Genomic DNA, 12,246 nt, shown 5'->3' with positions numbered 1-12,246 from the left:
TCTCGGGGCCTCCTTTCCCGTGGCTGCAACTCGGTCCCCACCAGGCTGGCCGGGACTCTGCCCTGGGCAGCCCCACCCCCGGGCAGCCCGTGGGAACTGACACCTCTCCACAACCTCATCCCACTTTGCAGAGGAGGAAACTGAGGTCAGGGAGGTCACGTCACCGGCAGAAAGTCCTGCGGCCAAGGTGTGCCTGCCTGCCTGACACCAGTCTGGTCTCCTGGCCACCACGCCAAAACTGCTTCCAAGGTCATCACCATCATCACAATAGAATAGTCACAATCGTTGTAACTATTACTATAGAGGACAGTGCCCTCGGCAGGCAGGTGTGGGTGGCTGCGTCATCGGAACCAGGTGCCTGGCTGGTGTCCAGGGTTCGTCAGAGTCCTGTCCCATCTGGCCCCAGGGCTACACTGAAGATGCGAGGCCCCGTCATGCGGCCTGAGTCTGCAGGCTGGGTCAACAACATGGGGTCTCCCCCATCCTCTGGCAGATCCTGGACCCAGGCAGCCGTTCAGTGCCCACCTGCTCCCGGAAGCATTTGGTGACGGATACAGCAGAGGTTCATGGACGGGAGCACTGAAAATGCAACCAGAGGCACTCACTGTTCTCATGAAGCAGGGTCCCCCCAGACCTACCCCCCAGGCAGGCTAAGTATCCCTGCTCCAAAAGGCAGTGCACCCTGCTGGGTAAGCGCATGGTGCCCGGGCTCAAATCCTGGCACCCCTGTGGTTCCCTGCGTGTCCCTGGACAAGTGACTCTGGCTGCTGCTCTGTTTCCCCATCTGCACGACAGGGCAAAGCTCAAGGTCCCTGTGAGGACTGCGGGCTAGAAGTGGGCTTGGCCCATGCTGGTGTCCAACAAACGTTTGCACCGTTATCCCTCCAGGTGGGGTCAGCTGAAGAAGGGGCTGTCTGCCGTGACGCTGGAGAAGAGGTGGGCTCACCGAGACGAGACTTGATGGTGATACAGCCTGTGGCGTGGTGGTCTCCGTGTGTGGCTGGGACAGCCCTGTGGCTGTCCCACAGGGGACATTCCCACAGCGGGGAATCGGCTCTGGGCTGGTGAAGCCAGAGGGCCTGCTGTCCCTGGGGGTCCAGGCCCGTGTGTTTGAGCCCCTCAGGCCCCCTGGCTCCCATGGAGCGGAGAGGCCCCGGTGGAGCCTGCCTAACAGGTTCCCTGCTTCTCCGCTCCAGCCAGGATTCCAGTTCCATCTTGTTCTGGTCTGTCCTGCATCTGGGACCAAGAGAAAGGGGTAGAAACTGCGGAAGCCCCATTTCCAGCCTCTGGGACACAGCCCGCCCAGCTGCCCCAGCTCTGGGCTTAGAGACCAAGTCTGCGGCCTCCGAGTGGGGAACCCAGCGCCAGCACCTGTGTCAGCCCAAAGCTGGCCCCGCAGGCTCCCAGCAGGACGGGTGCCTGGCCTGCAGGCTGCCCAGAAGGCTAGCTCACAGACAAAGGGTGGAGAAAACCTGGGGCACCCAGAGGGGAGGCACCAGCACAAGCAAAGAGGAGGAGAGGGTGGATTTGCAAGGTTCCTTCAGCAAATGGACAGCATGAAGGTGACGAGGTCCCACAGGGACCAAGGTCCCCAGGGAGTGTTGCTAAGGCAGGCCGGGGTCCCAGCGTCCAGGAGCAGCCGAGGGCCCAGGTGCTAAGGGGTTAGGACGGGACGGGGCAGGTGGGCTGTGGCTGTGCACGGGACAACCTCTTCCTCTCTGTCTCTGAATGAAAAACCCCAAAAAGATGGCTTAAAAACGGTTGCTCTTTTCAGGAGAGGTAAGTGGGGTCACAGGTGACCTCTGCTTCTTGCCCTTGCATTCCTGGACAAGGAGAACAGTGACAGGATGGAGGGAGAGGCAGTGTTCCTGGAAATTCAAGATGCTGAGTCCCAGCCCAGGTGCCTCCCTCCCGCCAGGGAGCCTCCCGTGTTGCGTTGGTCACCTCGGGACATGGTGTGGCAGCAGGACTGGGCCGCTCCATGGGGCCCCCTGGTGGCCTGAGGAGTACCTGCAGCCATGCAGGCCAGGGCTGGCTCACTCCCGGACACCCCCTGACACAGGACCATTCTCAGGAAGCTGAACGCGTGCCAGGTGCTTTGCTGGGTGTCACCAGGGAAAGGTCACCTCCCAACAGCCCCATGAGGTAGGGGTTACTCCCGCTTTATACATGTGGACACCTGCAGGGGGCTGTCCCGAATCATCAGGCTGCCGCCAAAAAGCCATTGTCAGAGGAACAAGCGAGAGACAGAGCACAAACAAAAATAACATCAACACATATTTATTTGAGAAATTAAGAGCGAGTGTGCTGGCACACACAGACTCCGGAGGATGGCACAGAACCTGGTGTCACCCATGGCTTCCAGAAGGGGACCTGAGGCCTGGGCATAGGTGGGAAGGAGCCCTTTTCCCCGGTTTAGTTTTGTGCTTTCTGGTTTTTGAACTCTACAGAAATATTGCCTATACTTTAAAGTACATGAAAAGGGGCTTGCCTGGTGGCGCAATGGTTAAGGATCCACCTGCCAATGCAGGGGACATGGGTTTGAGCCCTGGTCCGGGAAGATCCCACATGCTGCGGAGCAACTAAGCCCGTGCGCCACAACTACTGAAGCCCGCGTGCCACAACTACTGGAGCCTGCACGCCTAGAGCCCGTGCTCCACAACAAGAGAAGTCACCGCAATAGGGAGCCCTCGCACCGCAACGAAGAGTAGCCCATGCTCACCACAACTAGAGAAAGCCTGCACACAGCGGCGAAGACCCAACCCAGCCAAAAATAAATAAATAAATATATACATACACACACATATATATATATATATATATACATACACATATATATATATATATATATAAAGTACATGAAATATCTAAACATTCATAGACTCACAGATTCAGGGACAGAAAGGAACTTGGAAGGGATCGGATTGTCCCCCCGTTATAGCAGCACTGACTTGCACGCCTCCAGCAATGGGAAGCTTACTCCTTAATGGGTCAGCTCCCAGTGTGGAAAGACCCTCTCTCTATGGACAGAAACATATCTCTCTGATTTAAACTCCCTCTCTTGGGATGACCTTTGGGGCATCAGTAGGATGTTTAGTACTGGCTGAACACCCCCTGGAGCCATGGGTCCTGGTTTTAGCCTCCAACAAACTCAGAGTCCAGTTTCTGGAACCCCAGCAACAGGTCGGATTCTGAGGCCATTGCGTACAAGCCCCCAGCCAATACAGGACTCGCCCACCACACACAGGGCAGGCAGCTGTTTGTAACAACAGGGAGAAAAGGCCCTGCTGTCCAGCTCCCCCACCCACGCACAGTACCCATAAATTCCTCTTGTTGCATCCTCTTGCCCCACTCCCTCCTGTCCAGTGTCTACAGAAATGCCCTTGCCCTGCCATGTTCTGATCCAGTGCCTCTGATCGGTCTTCAGTACCAACATCCCGGAGCCTCAGTTTCCTCACCTGTAAAATGGGTTAATGATAATGCTCGCCCTAGAAGGTTGCTGTGAGTATAAAGTAAGATGGTGGTTGACGCACACTGTGGGGTGAGCAGAGCCAGAGGTGGTGATGGAGGAGATGGGTCTGCGCCACCCAGGCCTCTGCCAGTGAGGGGACAGGATGGAGCCACGGGGTTTACATTATTCCAAATCCACACTATGGATATATATATATATATATGTGTGTGTGTGTATTTATATATGTATATAGGAATATATATACATATACACATATTCGAATGTACCTACTGATGAGGGGGAGAGGGGTGGAGAGAGGTTTCCATCTGGGGTCTCAGCTCTATCCATGGCTGGGACTTGGACCCACCTGGGCCAGTCTGGCCGCGTCCAGCCAAGTGATGGGTGGGCCTGGCCGGATGGATGAGGAGCCTTCTAGGGGCAGGAGGGCCACACATGAGGGGCTAGGAGCACACTGGGGAAGGCAGCCACTCCAGGGAACCCCTATAAGATGCTGCAGCCCACGACCCTGGAGGGGGAGGGTGGGTGACCCAAGCCCAGCACGCCTGCACCTATCAAGCCCTCTGTTGCTTCAGCTGAAGCCTCAGGGGAACATCAGCCGCCAGGCATTGTGGGGACACCTAGGGGAGAATCTCTGCTGTCAAGGCAGACCCCCCAAAGTAACTAAAGCAGAACTATTTGCAACACATCCCACCCCGGGGGACCCCAGAGCCACGTCACAACCAATGGGGTGTGGGCCCCTATGGCTTGAGAGCTGCAGGATTGGGAGGGATGAGTCAGATCTGTGTCCAGCCAGGGGCTCCCTGAGGCCAGCATTAGGGTGCAGAGTGTTCTGGGGGTGCCATACGGGCGCTGTGGGCGGGTTCTGGGCAGAGGAGGGGCAGATTTAGAAGAGACACCTGGCGAAAGTTCTAAGCCAGCTTTAACTATCCCACTTACCAAGTCCAGGGTCATCAGGCGAGGGAGGCTGTCTTCACGGACTCTTTCCAGGGGCCACTGTCCTTCCAGGAAGCAGAGGGAAGGCAGAGGAGATCAGGTAGCCTCAGCCTTCCTGTCTATAAAATGACAGCCCGGTTTCCAGCTGACATCCGCGTGCTAGGATTTCCCCCAGACCTTTGATTTTGAAACAAGTGCTCTGATGTCTTTTGGCTGCCGTCCCTTCCTTCCTTGCACCTCCAGGACACGACTGAACAGCCCACAGTGGGCCAGAGGAGTGAAGGTCTGTCCTAGAGCAAGGCTGCCTTTCCCACTGCTGGGAGCCTGGCAGGACAGGAGCAAAGCTGGCATTTATTCCTCATGGAACCTCGGGATGAGGAAAGGAGGCTTCGCAGGAGGCAGAAGCTCTCACAGTCTGCTCCAGAAAAACCTCCCAGCCCCAGACGCCTAGGGGAAGTGTGCTCAGCATGTGGGAACATTTTCCCCAGGGCTTCTGGGCAGGAGTGTGGGTTAGCCTCTATCTAGGGCTGGAAGAGGAGGTGCCCGCGGGGGCCCTTCCCTTGCATTTCCCATCTAAGTCTTCTCCACTCCTGCTAGGGCGAGAATGCGATTCGTTTTTACAGATGAGGAAGTGGAGATGGGAGGGTTGTGACTTAGAGACGTATCAAGGCAACAGATTAGAAGAGTGTTAACATGTGTTCTGGGAAAAATAAGAAGCCTTACTTCTGGGTCCTGGTTTTAGCCTCCCTGGCAGTCCAGTGGTTACGACTGGCGTTCCCAATGCAGTGGGCATGGGTTCGATCCCTGCCCGGGGAACTAAGATTCCCACACGCCGCAGAGTGTGGCCAAAAAAAAAGCCTTACTTTTTTTTTTTTTTTCTTTTTTTGTGTGGGCTGAGTTGCACGGCATGTGGGATCTTAGTTTCCCACCCAGGGATAGAACCTACGCCCTCTGCAGCGGAAGTGCAGAGTCTTAACCACTGGACCACTGGGGAAGTCCCTATGAAGTCTTAGTTGAGCAAATAAATAAACCAGGCTTTGGCTGCAGGACTTCTCAGAGCCTTTAGCGTGCAGAGGTGCGTCCTGAATCTCTAGGAGAGGCTTGGAATGTGGTGTTTCCCAAACTCACCTGACCATGGCACCCCACACAGCCCAGCCCCTGATAAGAGCGCCTGGGACCCATACTCTACAGAACAGAGCAAGGGAAATGTCAGAAGAGAACATTTAAAATCTGAATCCCCCAGAACAGCTAGGCCATCTTCCTGTGGTGCAAATGAGAAAACTGAGGCTCAGGGAGGGACTTCTCCAAGGTCAACTTAGAAACAGAATGCAGATTTGAGCCCAGGACTGTATGGTGTCCAGGTGACTTTCCTCTCGGCCTCCCACCCCTTGGCCTTCAGCTTGGTCCTTGGGCCCCTCTGATTAAAGAAAGGGTTACTTATTCCTTGACACAGGGAGCCTGCTCTCCAAGAGCTGAGCCCGATCCTGTCGGCATGGCCACCCTCTTGCTGGCACTGGCTCCTGGGGCCACCTCTGCGTCGGGGCTCCGAGTTCAGCCTGGAGTTAATATCCCACCCCAGCCGCCGGCCTCTCTGTACGCAGGCCACAGGCTGGAGGTGCTGCCTGAGAGGGCCAGGGCCCTGAGAAGCAGCCAAGAGCACCCTTTCCTAGGAGAGGGCTGGAGGGTGGCTGGGGCCAGTTCATTAAACTGGAGGCTTCACCAAAGCCACAGGGGTGATAAGCATGAAGTTGCTGCCTCTCCGCCTGGTTCATCAGCAGGATAACAAGACAGGGGTGGAGCGATGAGGCCACATAGCTGGTAGCCAGTCAGGGGGAGGAAGCAGGCTGAGGCGACAGAGTCTGCTGCCCTCACCCTCAGGGCCTCCGGGAAGCATCCCGAGCCCTGGGTTCAAATCCCGGCCCCGCCACTTCCTGACCCCACCGTGATTCCTTGTCATCAGCACCCCGTGCCTCAGTGTCTCCACCTGCATGGGACAGGGACCTCAGTGGCAACACGGACTGGTGCCGGCAGGAGGGGAGGGAGGTCTCCGCGGGCTGCGAGACACCCACAAGCTTTTGCCCCTGAGTTCATGCCGCACCCCCAGAGGCTCAGAGCAACTGAGGAGACCCGGGGATCCTACAGGCACAGGCGTGGGGTGGAGGCGGCATGCGGGTCCGGGTGGCCCCCGCTGGCCCCTGAGACCTGGTGGCACGCAGCTCATGTGTGCAGCCGTGCCGTGTGAGGGCTGCACGAGGTGGCACGCGCAAAGCCCCAACGCCCACCCTTGCAGGTCTTCAATAAACGCTATTTCTGTCTTCTGGTTTTTTCTCCTTCTTCCAAGTTTAAAACTAAAAATAGATGTTTTGAAAAGAGACCAGCAGACGGGCAGGCGGGCAGGTCTTCGGGGACAGCCTGAGCCGCCTTTTGGTGACTAGCGAGATAGGCAGAAAGGAGCCCTGACGGTCCGATGTGGTCGAGGCGGCAGCTCGATGAGCAAAGCACCCTGATCCACGCGGACACACCTCCAACACCGGGGGGAGGGGGAAGGAGCAAATCGCAGGAGGCGAGGTGCACAGCACGAGCTCAGTTGTAGCAAGTTTAAGAAGATGTGAGACGATGTTCTGTATTCTTTGTGATGCCTGTATGCACCCACCTTCAGGAGAACCTTCCCGCAGGAGCAGAGGAAAAGGCCATGAGGCTGATGTGAGGCGCAGGGGGCGGGAGCCGACTAGATCCGTATTGAGTACATAGTACGTGCCAGGTACTCTTCTAACAGGCTCACCTACCAGCCCATTTAACAGATGAGTAGACTGAGGCACAGAGGGGTTAAGCGGCCTGTCCAAAGTCACACAGTTAGTAAGTGGCAGAGGCCACGCTCTGGATTACTAACCCACATCGCCTCTCACACTGTGACTCCGTGTTCCTCGTGTTTTGAGAAAAGACTTAAGACGTCTACAGCAGTTGTGGTCAAATATTAACGCGGGTAAAGTCTGGTGGTATGTCCTTGGGTGTTCTTTCTTCTGTGCTGTGTAATTTCCTGTAGGTGTGAAATGTTTACAGAAGCCTCTTCTGGCCCTAGGCCCTTTGCCCGGCCGTGATCCACATCACACAGGTACTCCAGCTGCCCAGGTGGCTGAGCAATGACCAGCTCACCTCTCCCTCCCCATACAGTGCTCCTGAGATGACCTGCTGCGGCTGGGTGGCCTGGGCCCTGGGGAAAAAGGATTAGCCAATACCTGGGCTGCCCCATTGAGACAGGGAGGGCAAGTGGCCCCACTGGGCAGACAGGTTGGCCCGTAGCCTTTCCCGTCACTCTGGGGAAGAAACTAATGGCTGTGTAATTAGCGGGTGCCTGGCAGGCAGGAGCTGATGCGTGGCCAGCTGCCCACGCTGACCCAGTCTAGCCAGAATAGGCTTTGGGTGTTCCTCTGGCCTGTGTGTCCTGGTTCTGGCAGCCGACAGTGCCCTCTGGGCTCCTGGAAATGTGGGCAATGCGCCTGGACCCTCAGGCGATCCTCAGGACCTATGGGCTGGAGCCAGAGTGGCCAGCGGTGGCCTGGTCTCACCTCCTCCTTACCCCCACTCAAGAGGTAGGGAAATTGGGGCTGAGTTTGGGGCAGGGTCCTGCCTAGGGTCACAAGGGGAGTCACCAACAGGATTGGGTGTCCCTTTTGTGCCAGGAGGGTCCTGGATGGGCAAGAAGGCAGCCTTTGGGCCCTGAAGCATCTGCTGACAGCACACACGAAGCCAACGTTTGGAGAAGAAAATCAGGAGGTTTCCTTAGCCACAGTCCTGGCTTCCGCCACTGTTTCCATCACACGGGGCTTGAGGGAACATCAGCTCAAAGAACCAGCTTTGTTCCTGCTGCTTAGGTAGTGTCCCCCTCCCCCCTACAAATGTCCCTGGCTCCAGGTGGCATTTGGTGAAATCGTCCGGGTCATCTAGCCCAGGGCCCCCGGCTCTGGCAGGAGCCCAGGCCTCAGGGGCTATGATAGTCACTGGTGCTTCTTAGCTTGTCCCCCACTTAGGTAAGACAGGCAGGTTAGACGGGGCTGGAGTTGGGGGACTGCCTTGGTGGGGTGGCGACAGGCTCTGGGAAAGCCTTTAATCCTGGAGAGTAGGCCTTTGTTATGGAGACCACTGTGGGAGTATTTCACGAGGGCCACTTTCCCCTCCCCCTGCAAGAGCTGTGAGGGGGGCCTGAGGGCTTCCTGGAGGTAAAATCCCCAAACCATGGCCCCTCCTTTAGACTGTGAAATTCCCCCCCCCCCCCACCCCGGGACTTCCTCAGCCTCACGTTCTTCTGCACTGAGAGCCCAGCAATTCGTCAACATGACCTTTGAAGCCTACCGACAGGCTCTGGTTCCAGCAACTTCTGCTCCAGGTGAGCAGATCACCGCTGGGACTCCGGACTTACTTGTCCAGATTTGGGGGTGGCGGATGACCCTCGGACATCAGTTCTCGAATGGGACTGGGAAAAGTCACCACTTTTCAGTTTGTTCAGCCTCTTTTTTTTTTTTTTTAATTTATTTGTTTATTTATTTACGGCTGCGTTGGGTCTTCGTTTCTGTGCGAGGGCTTTCTCTAGTTGCGGCGAGCAGGGGCCACTCTTCATCGCGGTGCGCGGGCCTCTCACTATCGCGGCCTCTCTTGTCGCGGAGCACAGGCTCCAGACACGCAGGCTCAGTAGTTGTGGCTCACGGGCCCAGCTGCTCCGCGGCATGTGGGATCTTCCCAGACCAGGGCTCGAACCCGTGTCCCCTGCATCGGCAGGCGGATTCTCAACCACTGCGCCACCAGGGAAGCCCACAGCCTCTTTCTTGTTGGCAAGACAGGAGTAACAACTTCCAAGCTCCTACACGCCAGAGAGGAACCAGAGACTCTCAAGCACCAGCTTGCTGTGTGTTGCAGCCTGTGTTTCCTCATCCGTCTAGTGGGTCTCAACACAAAGACTCCGTGCCCACATGCTGCCAAGACCTGTCACGACAGGCATGTTGGGGGCCCTGGCAAATGTGAGTCCGTGGTGGAGGCACTGGTCAGAGTCTGGGCCCTCCAGCCTCCTTCCCTGTGACCTCAGGCAGCAGGCCTTCTCTGAGGTCAGACAGCCCAGCACACCAGAAAACAGCCAGGTGGGCACAGGGGCCGCGAGCCTAGTGCCCCATAGCTGCTTAATAAACATTTATTAAATGAACTAATGAACAAATCTCTAGGTTTTCCACCCGGATGGGGATGGGGGCTCAGCATGGCACCATGCTCTGGTCCCAGACTGTGCCTTGGTAACCGGCCATGCCAGGTGTGTATGTCGGTGGGGAGGGTGTCTGCCTGGCCATCTCCTGTGGGAATGACATGGGGCATTGATGAGGCTGTCCCCAAAGTTCACGGCTATAGCCCAGGCTCCGTGTCCCCGCCTTCTCTCCCATCCCCATACACCCTTTCCAGGGCCCTGTGTTGATGTTATTATTATGTCTGAATGTTTGCGTCCCTCCAAAATTCATATGTTGAAATTCTAACCCCCAAGACAATGGTATGAGGAAGTGGGGCCTTTGGGAGGTGATTACGTCACAAGGGTGGAGCCTCCATGAGTGGGATTAGTGCCCTTGTAAAAAGACACAGGCCTGCTTCCTATCACTCTTTCTGCCATATGAGGATACAAAAAGAAAGCCATCTGCAACGCAGAAGGGAACCATCACCAGAACCTAACTGTGCTGGCACCCTGATCTTAAACTTCCAGCCTCTAGAACTGTGAGAAATAAATTTCTGTTGCTTGCAAGCTACCCAGTCTGTGGTATTTTGTTATAGCAGCCTGAACAGACTGAGACAGGTATCATCACCCTGTCTGACTCCAGGCTGGGAGGAAGGGGCCATTGCAGAAGCCCTTTTCGGCTCCTATCTTGACTCTGCCCTTGCCCAGATGGTGTGCAGGAGGGGCCCTGAGGGCTGCATTTCCCAGGCTTCAGCTCCAGCCTCCACCTGCTAGGTAGGCCAGTGAAAGGAGCTGGAAGGCCAGAGGAAGGGAGGAGCCAGGGAATTTCTCTCCCTCTGTCTCAGGCAGAATCTCTGAAGGGATTGTCTCCTCTGGCTCCACCAGACAGACCCACTGGGTGTCTGGCTTTGACCAGGTGACCCTCGGCCCTTGGCTTTAGTAACGTTTCCTGCTGTTCCGCCAGTCAGGGACTTGTGGAATCTTCCTGCTGTTGCTAGTCTCAAGGTTGCCTCACTGTCCCCTGTATGGCTTCTTGGTCATCAATTCTCTGCATTAAATTCCCCTTGTTTTAAATACTTAGAGATGTTTCATCTTCTGTGTACTCTCTGGCTCATACACGGCACCTGTTTGGGCCTAAGCCACAGACCACAGGGAGCTCACAGTCCTGCAGAATCGAATCCACCCCCAGTCCTGCCATGCGGGGTGGCACAAAGACACAGATCCCCTTCCCCAGGGCAGCCCAAAGAGACCTGCCCAGGCTGGGTTTGTGAGGTGGGGCCATGAAGGCTAAGTAGGAGTTTGCCGGACAGAGAAGATGGAGAAAGGCATTCCTGGGAGGAGCAAGTGCCGAGGTCCACTTGGGAAAGGGCCCAGGGGTGGGGGGCGGTTTGGTGCCATGAGATTCTGGGGAGGGGGGGGTGCTGTGTGTGTGTGTGCGCGCGTGTGTGCGCGCACGTGCGCGTGCACATAGGGGGTCCTGTCTGAGCAGCAGGAGCCGAGGCTGAGTCCCGGCCTGCTCTGTGTGTTGTACACCGGGGTTGCTCAAAGAGTGATCCCAGAATTTCTTGAATTAGAGTTTTGTAGGGGGCCGTAACAATCTCTGGGCCTCAGAAGGTCCATTTTTAGGGGGCTGGCTTGCTCCAAAGAGTGTGCAAACCACTGCCCTCGGCTCCGAGAGGCCTCAGACCTGGTTCAGCAGGGGAAGGACCCCATGGTATTTGCTTTTCAGAAAAACCTCTCTGGTTCTGTGGAGTGGCGGTGCTGGGGAGGGAGGAGAGGCCCGGGGCTGCTGGGGAAGCCGGTTCCATAACCCAGGTGCATGATACAGGGCAGAAGCTGCTGCAGGAGCTGGAGGATGGACTGGATGCCCACCCAGGAGGTATACAGGAGTGAGCGGGGCGGGGGGGCCCTGCAGTTCCAGGCTATCAGGGAATCTGCTGACCCAGGAGGGCAGAAAAGAAAGAAGCCTGGGGTGGGGGCCAAGGTTGGATTCTAGAGTCTGCCCCATCCTCCCTCCCCACCCTGGGCCTAGGTTTCACTTCTTGTGAGTCCCAGGGCAACACCACCAGCCCTTTACACGGCTGCACTCCCATCTTTAAGTGATTCTGTGAGCTCTCCCAACCACTGGCTCCATCGTGTTCCTCCCCTGGCCCAGTCAGAGGTAGGACTGGAATCCAGGGGTCCGAGCCTCTGGCCGGGGGCTCCTGAACGTCCTGCGCTAAAAAGCGCCGGGGGTGTGGGCCAGCTGCGTCCCAGACGGCAACGGGAAACACAGTCTGCACCCAGGCCCCAGGAGGCCGGGTCACTGCCGTTGTAACTGGAAAGACTCCAGGTCCAGGAGGAAGGGGCTGCCCGAACGGCGGGAACAGAGGTTGCGCCGAGTTCCGAGTTTTGCACCGTGTCCCTCTTCCTTCAGTCCCGCCGGGACGTCCCCGACCAGAGGTGACCTCCTAGCAGGGGAGGTCCCTAAACCCCAGGCCCTGCGGGGCGGGCGCCCCGGGAGGGTGCTGGCGGGGCGAGGGGCGGGCGCTCAGGGCGCGGCCGGCGGCTACTCGTGGGCCGCACTGGGCCGGGGGTGCCCTCCCTCCGCCTCTTCCTCCGCGGGCCGGGCCGGGCCGGGGCGGAGCGGGGCGGCGGC

This window comes from Kogia breviceps, chromosome 3, assembly GCF_026419965.1.
Source record: "Kogia breviceps isolate mKogBre1 chromosome 3, mKogBre1 haplotype 1, whole genome shotgun sequence".
Taxonomy (NCBI): Eukaryota; Metazoa; Chordata; class Mammalia; order Artiodactyla; family Physeteridae; genus Kogia; species Kogia breviceps.
This window is presented reverse-complemented; position numbering follows the sequence as displayed.